This window comes from Myotis daubentonii, chromosome 3 (genome assembly GCF_963259705.1).
Source record: "Myotis daubentonii chromosome 3, mMyoDau2.1, whole genome shotgun sequence".
Classification (NCBI taxonomy): Eukaryota; Metazoa; Chordata; class Mammalia; order Chiroptera; family Vespertilionidae; genus Myotis; species Myotis daubentonii.
The window spans coordinates 35,404,973-35,423,077 of NC_081842.1; the positions used below are offsets into that span (position 1 = coordinate 35,404,973).

The 18,105-nt window shown below is 37.7% G+C and overlaps 1 protein-coding gene across 2 annotated transcripts in view; it reads left to right on the top strand.

Moving 5' to 3' along the window:
* NAALADL2 (N-acetylated alpha-linked acidic dipeptidase like 2) overlaps positions 1-18,105 on the top strand; it is a 1,191,965-nt gene that overhangs the window by 331,194 nt on the left and 842,666 nt on the right. Inside the window, exon 4 of one of the 2 annotated variants that reach the window (XM_059687069.1) lies at positions 17,597-17,693. The exons of the other annotated variant lie outside the window; for it this stretch is intronic. The gene's annotated coding sequence lies outside the window, so the exon portion shown is untranslated. The remainder of the gene's footprint in view (positions 1-17,596; positions 17,694-18,105) is intronic. 2 annotated transcript variants of the gene reach the window in all.

Genomic DNA, 18,105 nt, shown 5'->3' on the forward strand with positions numbered 1-18,105 from the left:
TTTTAAGATAATCTTTATTTTATTGATTTGAGAGAGAGAGAGAGAGTCTTCAATTTTGTTGTTTCATGTATCTATGCATTCATTGGTTGCTTTTTGTTTGTGCCTTGATCATAAATCGAACCTGCAGTAGGGGGCATGAATGAGGCGTCTCATTGATGGTTCTCCCCCCTCTCCCTTCCTCTCTCTTTCATATCAATAAAAACATACTTTAAATAGATAAATAAATTTATTTTTTACTCTAAATATATTCACTTTAATAACTCATTTTTCACTTGTAATTGTCTATCTATTTTTATTAAAAGCTCCTCTTGAATGAACCTTAAGCCATCAAACAACTGATTCATCCTCCAAATATTCAGAAACACCGGTTAGGTCTTTTGTCTTCTGTTTCCCAGGTAAAAATCCTCAGGTGCTTTCCAGTATGATTATGCTTTCCAGACTTGTCATCAACCACTGATTCATGACCCATCTGCTCATTAGCTAAGGCCCCACTCCTCTAAGAAGACTGGGAATGAGTAGACTTGAAAGCTTAGGAGAAGGCAAAGTATAGCTTAGTATAAAATAAGTACATGCTTGGCATCAAACTTAGATAAGGTTGCAGCCTAGAATTTCAAGTTATTAATTCCATTACATTAGGAAATACCTCTCACCTTTATTTTATAATGCAGATCCCTCATCTATAAAAATGGATGACAATACCTAGCTCAAGTTTGAGCAATATGATGAAAATATATGTGTAAATCACCTACTTCATTACTTGGCATGTAGTAGATGATCAGATAATATTTGCTATTATTTTTATTAATGTTTAAACAGAAACCCATACTCTTTTCTGTACTTTTCACAGAGACTGGGCAAAGTTTGATTATTGTTGTTGTTTTTTTTTAAAAAGAAACACATAATGTTTCTCATTTTACAAGTAATGAAAAGCCTGTTTTCTCCTGGTGAGCTATCAGACAGATTGAGCAAATGAACCACTAGTCACTGCAATCAAGCCTAGCTAGGCCTGGAGGAGTTTCAGGCAATTACACAGAATTCTGACTTCCCTGAGGACCTGCGGTTGTCAGCTGATTCCGGAAGCTTATGGTAGAACTTCTGGTGCTTCTCTGGGCCGTCTGTGCTCAGTGCTGGGCAGGAAGCCAATCATCTGGAAGGGAAGTAAGAACATGGGGCATTGTTTAAACTAATTTCTCTCTTTACGGATCAGTTATCCAGATTGAGAATCATCAATAGCTTTACCTTCTGACTGCCTCCCTTATGGTCATTACATGTTCAACACATTAAATTTTTAGAAAGAACATTTGAGGAAAGGGTTGATATGATAAGTAGGTATTTTTAGTAGCATTGGAAATTAATTTGAAGTGAGGGAATGAAGTTGTGGTTAAAATTAACTGAAATAAAAAAGATAACAGTAGTTATAAATGATGTGTGTATTTAAATTATCTATGGTGCTCATGTTTCCACAGCCTAGAGGTCTCAGAGTCACATAACATACAGGCTAGAATGACACAAAAAATTGAGATGATTGAGAGAAAATAATTGAGCTAAGTAGAGAGAAATAGTTCATGTGATAAAAAGTGTGTGTGCACGCCCACGCATGTGCGCGCGCGCGCGCGCACACACACACACACACACACACTGCAAATAGTAAACTACATAACAGCTGACAGACCTGGAATGGCGAGATAAGAGGCAGGGTTTTGAGACTGATCGCTCCTGCCTGTGCATGAGAGCTGTACTGATCCAAAGAATTTTGCCCTGTGAAAATGTGGCAGATTTTTTGTTCTTCCCCAGCAAAACTGGAAATCTGGAATTTTATGGCAAATTATGTAATATAAAAATGTTGGACTAATTTAAAATGAAAAAAATACCTTCTGAGCCAAATATAAAGTTACTCATGGCTGATCTGACTCCTGCATAGATATTTGTAACCTCTGCCCACAAATGAGCTGCAGAACTGTTACATATACTGGAACCTATAGCCCCACACAGGGCTGTGATCAGGGGCAAGGGTGAATGCTAGAGAGTCAGCTCAGAGGGCTGACATATGGCCTGAAATAGGTCTTGAGTGATATGTGGTATCCTATATAATAAAGAGGTAATATGGAAATTGACAGTCATGCCCTCACAGGATGGTGGCGCCCACAGTGGGGGGGCTGGGCTGGCTGCTCTGCATGCCTGCTGCCGGAGTTCCCTCAGCCCTGCCAGGGGCCTCGGGTCCTCCTGCACCCCCCACTGATTGAGGCTCAGGCAAGGAGGGCTGGCCGAGGATCAGGCAAGCCTTGGATGGCGGCTTCCCAGCCACGCAGGGTCGGCCCGAGGCTCAGGTAACCAGGGCCAACCAAGGCTTGCACTGCCGGCAGTGGCAGCAGCAGATGTGTGGTCAGGGCATCGCCTTCCCCTGATTGCTGGGTCACCTCCCACACCCGAGGGCTCCCGGACTGTGAGAGGGGGCAAGCCAAGCTGAGGGACCCCCCTCCAGTGCATGAATTTCCATGCACCAGGCCTCTAGTATTATATATTGGAGGATATATTCATCTGTGGTGTATATGTGAATCTTTGGTACAGGAAAATGTATGTGAAAAGGCAGGGACATGTGAATGGTGTGTCTTGTTCTCAGATGCTCAACCAAGATGTCACTGTGGGCATTTTTGAGGGTTTAAGACAGGGGTGGGCAAACTTTTTGACTTGAGGGTCACAGTGGGTTCTGAAACTGGACCGGAGGGCCGGAACAAAAGCATGGATGGAGTGTTTGTGTGAACTAATATAAATTCAAAATAAACATCATTACATAAAAGGGTATGGTCTTTTTTTTTTTTTAGTTTTATTCATTTCAAACAGGCCGGATCCGGCCCGCGGTCCGTAGTTTGCCCACGGCTGGTCTAGGGTCTGCTTTGTTGGAGAATGTACAATGTGCACCCTTATTTTGTTTTGCCTTATACTGGAAATTTAATTTTAGCCTATGTCTCTCTATCAAAGGAGTTAACTTTTTCTTCTTGATATATTTATAGACTTTTCCCCAAATAAATAGGACAAAAAAAAAAGTGAAAAACAAACAATTCCCATGTCCCTATCTTTCCACATAACTATAATATTTAGATATACCATATGAAAGTAATTTATGCTAAAGCTATGAAGAGGATATAAAAGATGTAAGTAGTTTATATCTTTATACATGCGTGCTTTGGGAAAAAACTTTACTGCCATCAAAGTAGATATAATATAACACCAGGTTTGCTCTTCTTCCAAAGTGTCTTTGTTTTTTTGTTTTGTTTTGTCTCTTTTTATTTTTTATAGACAGAGAAAATACAACTTCTTTCCTTTTAAAAAATATATTTGTAATTTTTCTCATTGAGAGAGCCTAATTAAAATGTTCCATTCGAAGGATTTTTTTGCCAACACAAATTCTCATTAAGCAAGTGCTTTCTATTCCTTGCTAGAGTATAAGGCTGTAGTATTCCTAGAGGGCAAATTTGCAGCAACCAAAATATATAGCAACATATATATTCCAATATCTTAAAACAGACTGTACCAAACATTTTTAATAGGAATGTATTGGTCAACAGATTTTATACTTACTGTTTTGGAAAAGTGAAATGATACTTTAACATCATCTTTAACAAAGAGTATGCCCATATAGTAGATATAAAAACAATCTCATTCTCACATGCCTCTACTCTTCTTTATCATAAGGGAAAGAAAATGTAAGAGATTTGCTCTTTAACACTAATTATTTTGTTTTGCAATATTATTTTATGATTTGCCTTTTTAGTGTTTTTATATTTTTAATCCCAGAGGATGCCAATAAATTTCAGTGATTTCTGTATAAAATAAACTTAAAGTTGTTTAAAAATATATCAATTCTGTAAGTCATTAGTTTTTCCAAGTTTAACACTCCCTATTATTCTTGGGAAATGGAGTTAGAGGGGAATAATCTTTATGGAGTATGAGTCATAAACTAATTATCCATTACTCTTTTTTATTATTATAATTGCATATAATTTTGTTTAATAATTTAATTTATTTATAATATTTGTCACATTGAAATTATAACTAAACCATAAAATTAGTTTGTATATATTGTTCAATATTTTAATGTATTAATCATTAGTAATTATAAGTATTTTATTTATTTTTAAATAATTTAAGCAAGAAGACATTCTTAACGTGTACCCCTGTTAACAAAAGAATATTAATGTTAATTCATTCTTTTTCACACAATTTCTGATCAACATTCTGATTTTGACTATGAAATTAAGTACTAGGTTTAAACATAACTAAATAAGGCAAGTTTCTGAATTATTCAGTATATCTCATAATTGATTTTACTTATAACCAAAAATGAAGATATAAAGTTAATTTAGTTCATTTACCATGAGCTAAAACTGACCTGATAATCAGTAAATTAGGAGTGAATTGACAGCATGAACTGCCTGGATGTAATTTATGCTGCAGAAGCCGTTGGTCCTGCACCTGGAATAGCTGCTGTTCAGTAGTGTTGTGCCTCGGTCCCGATTGGAAGCAAATGACAGTGCTTTTAATATAGATGAAGGGAAGGGGCCCAAAATGATTTATTTTATTAGAAATATATAATTCGCCCCCCTAACCGGTTAGCTCAGTGGATAGAGCACCAGCCTGTGGACTGAAAGATCCCAGGTTCAATTCCGGTCAAGGGCATGTACCTTGGTTGCGGGCACATCCCCAGTAGGGGGTGTGCAGGAGGCAACTGACCCATGTTTCTCTCTCATCAATGTTTCTAACTCTCTATCCCTCCCCCTGCCTCTCTGTAAAAAATCAATAAAATATGTTAAAAAAAGAAATATATAATTCATTTTGAAAATGGGATTTAAAATGAATTCTTATTAATACTTTGAGAAAATGTTGTTTCAAGTGATAAAAAACATTATAAAACCAATATTAAATCTGTCCATTTATTGCTGCAATTCTCATGGTTTAATCCTATTTAACCAAACCTTTGCTTCAGGCATAATGATTTTTCTTCAATTGAAAGAAAGTACCAACTTGTTATCTACTTCTAGGCTTCTTCTCATGCTTCTCAGTATGCACCCCTTAGTACCTCTTGAATGTTTTATTCCTTACTAGAGGCCTGGTGCATGAAAATTCATGCACTGGAGTGGGGATCCCTCAGCCTGGCCTGCTCCCTCTCACAGTCTGGGAGCCCTTAGGGGTGGGAGGCAACCTGGCAATCAGGGGAAGGCGATGCCCCATCACACCTCTGCTGCTGCCACTGCCGGCAGTGAAAGCCTCGGCTGGCCCTGGTTACTTGAGCTTTGGGTGGCCCTGGGCGGCTGGGGGGCAGTGGGGACTGGGGGTCTCTGGAGGCAGGCACATGGAGCAGCCGGGCCCGCCTAGGGGAGGGCCTAGACTTTCCGCGCGCCTGCCACCCCAGAGGGGCTGAGGGGACTGGGCGCCACAATCTTGTTGCTGTTGGCACCGCCATCTTTGAGGGCAGGGCAGTCAAGTAGCACATTCCCTCCTTATTGGCTGTGGGCACCGCCATCTTTGAGGGAGGGGCAGTCAATTGGCATATTCCCTCCTTATTGCCTGTGGGTGCCACCATCTTTGCAACAGCATGAGGTTCAATTAGCATATTCCTTCTTTATTAGATAGGATGGTTGGCTATTCAAATTTTATCTCTATGTTTTAAATGTTTCTTCCATAGAGTTATTTTGACATCTTGTAATCCTTTTATATATCACATCCTGCTCTATTTTACATAACCCACTGACAGTTAGCATTTATTTTATTTATTTGCTTTGTTATCATCTGGTTCTCCAACTATAATGAGAACAGAGACTATACAGCGTGTCCCCAAAAAATGTATATACACTTTAACAGCTAATAGCTCAATTTTGAAAATGAAATGTATTTTAATAAACACTGCCTTTATAATTATTCAAAGTGTGTGTATACATTTTGGGGAACAACCCTATATTTGTCTATCAGCACCTAGGAAAAACAGCAATAGAGATAAGTGGTCACCAAAAGAACCACACTATCTGGTTTGAATCTTGGCTCTGTCACTTACAAGGCCTCAGGCAAGTTTCTTATCCTTCTGTGTGTCATCTATAAAATGGATAATAATACAAGGATTACATGAATTAACATATGTAAATTATGTGGCATATAATGAGGCCTTATTTTACATAGTAATTAATCAATAAACTGAATGAATAAATGAATGTCTGCATGCATGAATGAATGTTGTAATAGAGCTTTGTTGTCAGAAAGATCAGGATCTGATGCAAGTTCCATTATGACCTTGGCAAAGTTCTTTAACTTTTTGAACCTTAGTTTCTCAGTATATAATATTGTGTTGACATTCTTGAGGTTTTTGTAGGACTGAAATGAAGTGGTCTTTATAGCATATTTTATGACTTACTTTTGTTTGAAAAAAATTAGAAACCCTAGATATTTTTCTCACTCTGGAACTAGGAGTGTCCAACAGCCCTGCCTGACACCATATTTACCTGTCCTTGGGATGATTATCTCTAACAGTTCTAGTAATTAAAATCGTTTGGTTATAAATAACAAGAACAATTCAAGCTAACTTTAGCATAAATGAATTAAGAAGTTAATGAAAGCACATTTATTTTAACAGATTGAACAAGAATCATCCATAACATGTTCATACCCTAATTTTATTGTTTTTCATTGACCTTTTAAACTTTCTGGATTCAGTCTTCCCCTTTCATGGATGAAAACCCTAGCAATATCATTACTTTTATTTTAATTCCTATGGAATAGAACAGTCTTACAGTCATTTTAAATTACAAACATAAATTCAATTCAGTATTTAGAACATACTACTTTATTAGTTTTCTATTGTTGCTATAACAAATTAATACTCACACAATGGCTTAAAACAAAACAAAGTCATTGCTTAATAGTTCTAGAGATCAGCAGTCTAACGTGGGTAAGATCAAGGGATCTACAAAACTGTGTCTCTTTCTAGAAACCTGGGAAGAATCTATTTTTTCCAGCCTCAAGAGCCTACTTGCAGTCATTGGGTTGTGCCCTTTCTTCCATCTTTAAACAAACAGTAGCAGATCAAGTCTTTTTTGCATCACATCTTTCTTTCTATTCCTCTTCCCCTTTTAAAGACTCATGATATTATATCTTTAAAATAATTCAGGGTCATCTCTCCATGGTTGCAACCTTAATTCCCTTTGTCATCCTATCAACACTAATAAAAGAGAAAAATGGTAATTGGCGTACAACGATACCCTTTTCATTGGCTAATCAGGGCTATATGCAAATTAACTGCCAACTAAGATTGGCAGTTAACTGTCAACAAGATGGCGGTTAATTTGCATATGTAGGCACAATGCAGGGAGGCAAAAGGGAAAGCAGGAAGAAGCCCCCTGCCACTGACAGTGATCGGAAACCCAGGGGGGAGCTAAGAGCTGGGGGGCAGGGCAAAGGCGGCCCTGGGGCCGCCTTTGCCCTGCCCCCCAGCCATGATGGGAGAATCAGGTGCCTTTTCCACCCTGGCCAGTGATAGCAGGAAGTAGGGGTGGAGCCAGCGATGGGAGCTGGGCATGGTCGAAGCTGGCAGTCCCAGGAGCTAGGGGCCCCTTGCCTGGGCCTAAAGCGAAGCCCACGATTGCGGGGCTGCTGCAGCTGTGGGTCCCCGCTGCCCGGGCCAGAGGCATCCTGAAGGGGCAGGGGTGGAGCCTGCGCAATCGTGGCGCCCCCGGCTGCCACTGCAGGTCCCCGCTGCCTGGGCTGGATGCCTAGGCCAGAGGCGTCAGGCCTGGGCAAGGGGCCGATCCTGCGATTGGAGGGTGATGGGGGTCAACATCTGAGGGCTCCCAGTATGTGAGAGGGGCAGGCTGGGCTGAAGGACACTCCCCCCCACACACCCAGTGCACGAATTTCGTGCACCGGGCCCCTAGTATATAATAAAACCCTAATATGCAAATCGACTTAACGGCGGAATGACCAGTGGAACAACCGGTCACTATGACATGCACTGACCACCAGGGGGCAGATGCTCAATGCAGGAGCTGCCCCCTGGTGGTCAGTTCTGGGTGAGTGAAGTGGCGGGGGCCTTTCCTGCCTCTGCTGCAGGTGATTGGTAAGAAGTGAGGGATCTCCAACTGTGAGAGTCCCGAACTGTGAGAGGGATGTCTGACTACCAGCTTAGTCCCAATCCCCCTGGCAGGCGGACATCCCCTGAGGGGTCCCGGACTGCAAGAGGGCATAGGCTGGGCTGAGGGACCCCACCCCCCTGAGTGCATGAATTTCATGCACCGGGCCTCTAGTGTAACATAATAGATATATAGGTTTAAGAGATTAGGACATAGACATCTTTGGGGATGATTATACTGTCTACCATATCTGGCCAAATATTAGTTAAGTCCTGACTTGTAGATTGGGATTTTCTGTAGATTCAGCTTTATAAGGCATGGTCCAAGACACTTCCTTTTTACTTTTTGGTGGTAGCAAACATATTTTTCATTCCAAAGCTTGTCATGTGGTTCCCCTGAAGTCCCTCTACTCTGGCTAATGACTCAAAGTTGCTACTCTCCCAGTTCCTTCCCCCATCCCTAAAATATGAATTAGTCTCATGACATAGCAATTGATATCTACAAAGTAAGTTGTTCATCAATTCCTTCATCAAACTTTCTCTTATACTTTCTCAGGTCAATATAATATCATTAGTCAGGCAAAGAGGACTTGGGGTAACAGAAAAGGTTCTTGTAGTAATTTTCTTATTAATTCAGTTGGTGTAGGGTCAAAGAGGTGTTTTTCTCACATTCATGAAGATGAGAATGGTACCTAAAGTTGAACCACTACACCATGAAATTCAAGGGCCAGTTCTTAAGAAAGACTAAAACTAATGAAAAAGCCATGAGTAATTCAAACTAATTTCTTATCTCTGTTTCTCGATACCAATGAGCTGTATTAATCTCCCTCTGTGAATAGCTGTTCTATGGTCCCCCGTCTCACATGGGTAAACATGGCTATGCATTTATCTCCTGATTTTGCATGTAACAAACCTAATTTTAATTCTCTTTCAGTCCCAAATTAAAATTCCAGGGGGCAAAATCTCTGATCTCCCTAGTTGAAATTTTATGTACATACTGATTCAATCAACATTAACATATAGAATGAGCTATAGTACATAGAACAAAATGATTCATACCTGTGGGTTTGGGAAATACATAAGAGAGAATCATTGTGACTTGGCAAGAATTCCAAAAACTATGTATCATATTAATTTGTAAATCTTATAATAACAATAAAACAGAAATAATAATCATTATTATTCTATAAGTTCGTTAAGAGCTTATTATGATGAGGCCCTAAATTATTATATGGAACTATCACCTCCACCCCTTGTAGAAGTTCAGATGTTTTCTTTATTTTAATAAAATAAAATTGAGGCTCAGAGAAGTGAAATAATCTGTTTGAGATCACACTGGGAGTAAGTAGTGGCCATGACCTAAATCCACATCTCTCTGATTCCAAGGTCCATCAAAACTATGTCAACAGAATGATATTGACTGTATAATTTTAACCAAAAAAGCCTGTTTCAAAATGTTGTGCACATTATTAGAATTTATATATCTATGCACGTCTATAACTGTGGCTCTATCTCTACATCTATATCATATTTATACCTATTTACCCTTATGCTTCCCCTTCCCTCTCTTTGTCCCTAAGATATATATTTAAAAGCTAATACTGGCTAGCTCTGAGAATAGAATCATTCGTTATTAAATTCTATATTTTGGTTAATGATCATATAGTGTTAACAATCCTATGAAGACAGTTTTGTTTGTTTTATAAAGAACAAGAAATGTCAAGCTTATTTTTTATTTTATTTTGCTATGTTCCTGGAGAGTGAAAGTGTTCCCTTAGGTGGCTTCTTGTCTGCTTTCTTCTAGAGCTCAAACAGAATTGTCCTGCTGTTTCCTTTTTCTTCCATAAATCTTCCCAAACAACATGGTGGCTAAGACACTTGCATTACTTTCTGTGAAAGTATGGGTTTGTAAGAAACAAGCTGTGAAGTGTTTGCTGAGTGACACTTATCTTCTCTGCATCCCCAAATGGTGTTGTAGGTTTTAAATTACACTATAGGTTTCCCTCCTAGAATTTCCTGTTAAAGTTTACAAAAATATATTTCCTTATCAACTAAATTCATTAAGTACTTACTGAATACCTCTTTATACACATACAATTATTTCTTTATATTAGCTATCTAATAACACTAACAAGCTTAAGATTCCATATAGAAACATCAGAGACATGAATTATAGATAAATCGTGTGAATACCCTTGGCATTTTTTTGAAAGCACAGTTTAGATCCTCTTGTGTGTTTTTCTTTTGTTTGTTTGTTTTTTTTATCTTGCTAACTTAATAGAAATAACAGTCAAGAATAATAAATAAGGCTTAATTTGTTTCTCAAAATAGTAAACAAATCTTTATTTTGATTCTAAAGTAATACATAACTTGCTTTAAATTGTCAAAACTTGAGAAAGATGCAAGTAAAAATTAGACAACAGCCAATAATCCTATAATGTAGAAATAATTGTTTTTATGCTTTATCATAAGTCATATGTCTTGATGAAACATAATACACATGTTGAACATTTTGCAGGTCAATAAATAGTTCTGCATTAATAGTTGCAGGTTATTATTTTATTCTATCTATCTATCTATCTATCTATCTATCTATCTATCTATCTATCTATCTATCTATGGCTAATCTGCAAAGTGTCCCCACGGGAGTTTGACTGGGAATCCAGAAATTAACCAGAAATTCAATCGCTCTCTCTAATGAGTGCTGACCACCAGGGGGCGGTGTGGAACAAAGGAAGGCCCTGGCCACCAGCCAGAATGCCCAGATAGGTCCTGATCACCGGCCAGGCCTAGGGACTGTACCCATGCACGAATTTCATGCACTGTGCCTCTAATTATATAATAATTGATTTTTAAAATCTCTTTGTTAGCATTTAATTGACTATTTTTTTAATGTTGTAAACAATACCAATGAATGTTGCATAACCTCATTTTCAGACTTCTGATTATTGTCTTGGAAAATCTTCTAGTTGTGAAATTTCAAATGGTATGACTTTTACTTAGTATTTTAGATATATTTGCTAAATTGTCATCCAGAAAAGCTACATCATTTCTGCTCTGCCTATGGAGAAATAAATTCTATTTGACTTGCCTTCTGACATAAAGCTAGTATATAGGACAGAATATCTAAACAATTGTTTTCAGACATTAGAAATTGAGATCTCAGCTCCGTGATTCCTGAGAATGGGGAATTAAATAAGGTGAGCCTTATAATTAGCCTGGCTTCTACTCAGAGGCAATTTAAAAATTATGATGATGGGAAAAATACCCTGAGTTGAAGAGATATAGATTAAACTTTGGGGAGAATGAACCACCTGTACTGTGTATATGGATATAATTTTAGAAAAAAAGAAAACTGTACAAAGTAAGAGCTTTAGACATCAAAGTCTAAACTTCAAAGTCTTTAACTTAATTAGTGGAAAATATGAAACTTCATGATGTTGAACAAAGAACAACTGTTAAGAAAGAAGAATGACCAGGGAGCTCGAAATTGAACAATTCCAGAACTCACACTGGCTAGAAAGTATTCATGTTTCCACCAGCGAGGGTGGAGAGACCTGTTGACTGGACAGATGCTCCAAAAGTATCATCCACCTTAATGGTAAAGCCTTTATCATTAAGGGTACTCTAGGCTTTCACTAAAAAATTACAAAAACAATTATCAAAATGATCAGGCTGCTCTACAAATACATCCTGCCCAAAGAAAGTATATCATCTTTAAAGGAATATTAAAAAAGTCATCACTCAAACAACACAAGTCATGGTGTTAAAATGTTCTGTGTCCAATCAAAAATTATCAGACATGCAATGAAGCAGAAAATTGAAACTCAGAATCAGGAGAAAATTAATTAACAGGAATATACCCATAATGATTAAATTAGCCCACAATTTTAAAGATACTATTATAAATATGTGCAATGATGTTAAGGCAAACTAAGACCTAATGAGGAGAAAATAGAAGACATAAAGCAACTCTTCTCAAAACTGTTGGCAATGGCAAAGAACAGACATATAGACCAGTGGAACAGAAGAGAGAACCCAGAAATCAACCCAAGCCATTATGCTCAATTAATATTTGACAAAGGAGGCAAGAGCATACAATGGAGTCAACACAGTCTCTTTAATAAATGGTGTTGGGAAAATTGGACAGATACATGCAAAATAATGAAACTAGACCACCAACTTACACCATACACAAAAATAAACTCAAAATGGATAAGGAGTTAAATATAAGATGGGAAACCATAAAAATCTTAGAAGAATCCATAGGCAGCAAAGTAGTAGACATATGCCATAGCAATATCTTTACCAATACAGCTCTTAGGACAATGAAAACTAAAGAGAAAATAAACAAATGGGACTACATCAAAATAAAAAGCTTCTGCACAGCAAAAGAAACCATCAACAAAACATCAAGAAAGCCCACTGCATGGGAGAACATATTTGCCAATGTTATCTCTGATAAGCGTTTAAGCTTCAAAATTTATAGGGAACTCATACAACTTAACAAAAGGAAAATAAAAAATCCGATAAAAAAGTGGGCCAAGCACTTTTGGAAAGAGGACTTACAGAAGGCAAGAGACATATGAAAATATGCTCAAAGTCACTAATCATCTGAGAGATGCAAATCAAAACGACAATGAGGTACCATCTCACACCTGTCAGAATGGCTATAATCAACAAATCTACAAAGGACAAGTGCTGGAGAGGATGTGGAAAAAAAGGAACCCTCCTTCACTGCTGGTGGGAATGCAGACTGGTGCAGCCACTGTGGAGAACAGTATGGTGTTTCCTCAAATAATTAAAAATGGAACTTTCATTTGACCCAGTAATCTTACTTCTAGGAATATATCCCAAGAAACCAGAAACACCAATCAGAAAAGATATATGCACCCCTATGTTCATAGCAGCACAATTTACAATAGCTAAGGTTTGGAAACAACTGAGTGCCCATCAGCAGATGAATGGATTAGCAAACTGTGGTACATCTACACAATGGAATACTAACCAGCTGTAAAAAAGAAAGAATTCTTACCATTCACAACAGCATGGATGGACATGGAGAGCATTATATGAAGGGAAATAAGCTAGTCAGAGAAATATAAATATCACATGATCTCACTCATTTGTGGAATATAATGAACAACATAAACTGATGAACAAAATAGAACCAGAGACATAGAAGTGTCGACCAGACTGTCCAACCTATGAGGGAAGGTGGGGGGTGATGGGGTAAGAGATCAACCAAAGGACTTGTATGCATGCCTATGAGCATAACCAATGGACAAAAGAGACTCATGTAATACTTTGAACAATAAAGAATTTAAATTAATAAAAAAATATTTAGAATGTTAAAAATATCAAAAGTTCCAAATAGAACTTCTAGTAATGAAAAATAAAAAGTTAGAAATGAAAATTTTACTGGGTGAGATTTACATTAAAACAGATACTTGCAGAACAAACCATTGGCCAACTGAAAGACATAGAAAGAAAAAATATACAACATAAAAGGGATTAAAAAATTAACAGCTTTGGTGATCTGAATATACCTATATCTATATTTATATATCTATATCTATATCTATATCTAATCCATATCTATCTATCTAATCACCTATATCTATCATATATCTCTATGAATATTTATGACATAAATGTAGAGTGCCAGAAGGAAAGAAGAGTGAAGGAAGGAGATACAAAAAATTTGAAGATAACAATTAATGGCAAATTGGTTGTGTGTTTTTTTAGAATTTGGTGAATATTATAAACTGACAGGTCCAAGAAATTCAACAAACGCCAAGCAATAATAAACACAAACAATGTCACATAATAATCAAATTGATTAAATATGAGTTACCAATAGAATAAATAAAAACAGCAAGAGACAAAAGACACATGGCATATAGAAGATAAGGGATAAGAAAAAATACAATTTTCATGAGCGGTGACAAGAGAAAATATACTTTACTTAAAATGATTCAAGAAAAAGAAACACATTGACCTAATATTCTATGTATAGAAAAATATCTTTCAAGAATAAAAGCTAAATACAAACTTTTTCAAACAAAAAATGAGGGAATTTATTGTTAGGAGACAAGAACCACAATGAAATGTTCAAGGACACTTTTTAGGCCCTAGAAAAATTAAACTTGAATCTACACAAAGGTACAAAGAGCAAAAAATGGTAAATGTGTAGGTTAATATAAGAAAGTATTTTTCATATTTAATATAATTGAAAATGATTCCTTGCTTAAAGCAAAAACAATAGCACTGGTATTGTAATTTATAACATCCTATATAATAAAAGTGTAAGACGCTAAGTGTCTGGTCAGCCATTCGACCAATAAAAGCGTAATATGCTAATGATATACTAAGGCCGCTCCACCACTCACTATGACGTACACTGACCACCAGGGGGGAGATAGTTGACCGGTCAACCAGTCACTATGATGTGCACTGACCAGCAGGGGACAGACGCTCCAACTGGTAGGTTAGCTTGCTGCTGGGGTATGGCTGATCGGGACTGAATAAGACGGGCTGGACACACCCTGGAGCCCTCCCACAGTACCCCTGGCTGGTCAACCTCTCGAGTCCCTCCCCAGACCAATTGTGCTTCAGTGGGGTCCCTTGACTTGGCGTGCACCCTCTCGCAATCTGGGCTGAAACCCCCCCCTCCCAATGCACAAATTTTGTGCACCGGGCCTCTAGTGTGTAATAATAAATGTATGGTATCAGCATTACAAAGAACAGGAAGGAGGAAAGGTAGTATGCTGTTATAAATTTCTTATATGTGAAATTATATATTTGAAAGTATAGAGGATAAAGAAACTTTTTTCTTTACTCTCCTGGGTTCAGTAGCTGAGGATCCTGAGTATTAAACTGACAAAAGACAGTATAGCAAGAGGAAAGAATACATTTGGATGTGTATACCTACATACATATGTCCATGCAAAGGGCTGTGCTTCCAGGAGGAAGTTAGAATTTGAGGCTTATATACCATCTTGGGCTGGACAAAGAAAAAGGGGTTTGAGATTTCAGGGGGGAGGGATGTAAATTATGGTAAGATGAGAGGACTCTATAATAAGAGTAATGAGCTAATTAGACCGGACAGCTGAACGTCCTTCTGGACATCCTTTCAGATGACCTTCCAGACAAAGCCGGGCTGTGGAGGCTGAGCCCCTTGCACAAATTTTGTGCATCGGGCCATTATAAATTAAGGGTTACTTAGCATGTTCTTTATTCAGATATGTCATGTCAGGTACTAAGAGTTGTCTTTAAAGAAGTTTTTTTTTCCCTACTAAGGAAGAAGTAGACACTAGTACAAATGTTAACATGTCCTGCTTTTAAGCAGAAAGTGGAAAGGCAGAGAACTAATTGCCTTCAGCTCAAAACAATCCTTTTATAGATTTCTCCCCATTCAGCTTATTATTCTGGCCTCTTCAGAGAAAGCAGGAATACTAGAAACATTCTAAATTAATAAGATCCTGTATGCTCTTTAGTAATTTATTTTAAAGATTTTAGGAGAAAGATAAAGTATAACTATGTTATGTTTTTAATTAATCAGTCATCAAGTATTTATTAAACTAGAGGTCCAGTGCACAAAAATTCATGCACTTGGGGCGGGGGTCCCTCAGCCTGGCCTGCACCCTCCCGCAGTCCGGAACCCCATGGAGGATGTCCAACTGTCTGCTTAGGTCTGCTCCACAGGGGATCGGGCCTAAGCTGGCAGTCAGACATCACTCTGGCAGCCTGGGAGCCCTCAGGGGATGTTTGACTGAAGGCTTAGCTTAAGCCACAGTCAGACATCCTTAGCGCTGCTGAGGAGGTGGGAGAGGCTCCTGACACCGCCGCTGCGCTTGGAGCCATCAGCCCTGCTTCTGGCTGAGCGGTGCTCCCCATTTGGGAGTGCACTGACCACCAGGGGGCAGCTCCTGCATTAAGCGTCTGCCCCCTGGTGGTCAGTGCACGCCATAGCAACTGGTTGTTCCTGGTTGTTCTGCTGTTAGGGTCAATTTGCATATTACCCTTTTATTATATAGAATGCTATGAATCTGGCAGACCTGAAAGCAACACATGCTCTAAATGTGTGCCTTGAGAGTTGGAAGACAGGGCCATGTTTGCCTAGCATATTTCTTAAAATATTAAGGAAATATTAATCATATGTTAGTATTTAAGAAGACTAAAGGTTTTAGAAGAGAGGGGAGGGACAAAATGAAATAAGTACTCAAAGGTAATTTTAGCAATGAATATCTATTTCAATTTTTATGTTTATTCATCCTTAAAATTGCTCACGTATTTTGAGCCTTTCATTGCTTTAGATACCATATTTTCCAGTGTTACCCTGGGATTTTTAAAAATTATTTGTAATATGTTTTATTTATTATCTTAGAGAGAGAGGAAGAGAGAGATATAAACATTGATGAGAGAGGAATATCAATCTGCTGCCTCCTACACTGTGCCCTGACCAGGAATCAAACTGGTGGCCTCTTGGTTCATGGGTTGATGTTCAACCACTGAGCCACATCGGACTGGCATCCTGTTTGTTTGTTTGCTTTTTTCTTTCTTTCCTTATTTTCTACATTTCTCCCCATTAAGCTTATTATTTTGTAAAATCCATCCAGAAAAGTTTATCTAACTTCATTTGTTCTCTTTTTCCCCTTATTTTTGTAACTATAGAAAGAGAGCAGCTGTTCATTTTAGAGAAAGTCTATTTTAGGTACTAGCTGCTTGTGGGGGAAGGTTGGAGACTTTAATCCTTTATCTCCTTCTCTGTAACAATGCTAGCCTAGGCAAGTAGTCAGCTGTGGAAGCAGAAGCGGAGCTTTGAGAAAGAAAACATTCTCAGTAGAAAGTAGTGACCTATTATGATGTTGAATAAAAGTAGTTTTCCCGGAATCATTTTTCTAGGAAACCATGTTATGCCATATTTTGACTTTATTTAAAGATGAAGAAGGAGGACAAAGAGGAAGAAGAGGAGGAGAAAGAGAAGGAGGAGGAGGAAAGAGAAGAACAAGAAGGGAAATAAGGAAAGTTAAAGAATAAAGTGCATAGAAGAAATGAAAGAAAAATAAAAAGAACTACAAAATTAAAGATAACAATGTGATATACTTCCTAAGTTGACCAAGGCACTCTGTTAATTTTAATAAGTGATCATTATAGTTACTGTGTTTATTTTGGACACATTCATCTATTATTAATGTTTTAAGGTGAGTGAGAGGAATTGAATGTTTCTAAATACCATGAGAAGCCTGCTCTTTTATCTCTGCTTCACCTTAGAAGAGAAAGCTGTTACCTCCTGAGTAGCTGTCGATTGTTTTTTGTTTAGTGTTCAACAAGTTCCTGCAGCACATTTGGTGTTACTTATTTATTATTTATTAATTTATTAATTTATTTATTTATTTATTTATTTATTGCGTCTATAGTGAAGAGGCTGAATGACTGGGTTGCACTAGCAAAATATTATCAAATCTGTTTCTGTTTTAGATCATTCTTTGTCATGGAGATGAAACTTCTGTATCCTGAATTGGTCATTTCAGGGTGTTTGGAGGGAAAACATGTATCTCCAGGCTAATAATATCATGTAAGCATTTTCACTGCATTTTAAAAAGATGACATTCTATTATTATTCTGTTGTCTTCTTTCTATTAATCTTTGGTGTTCTTGAGTTTTAACTGTAGATTATTTCCCCAGCTCTATTGTACATTGTTAAATTGTCTTAAAATTCTCAAATGGATGAGTTCACCATTCTATTCTATATCAAGCTGTTAGCATGCATATTCCTTATATTCCTTTCCTTTAATGATGTCCTTAGGGTTTTTCTTGAGGGAGTTTTGCCAGAGTTTGTTGAACAATGGATTGCTATATGTAAATTAGTCAAGTGTATGTGTGTGTGTATATGTGTGTATGTGTGCGTACACAGGCTCTTCATTTTATAGTTTCATGATGATGCCTGTGATAATAGGGTTCTTCCACTGAGTCTCAAGAAAAGCATT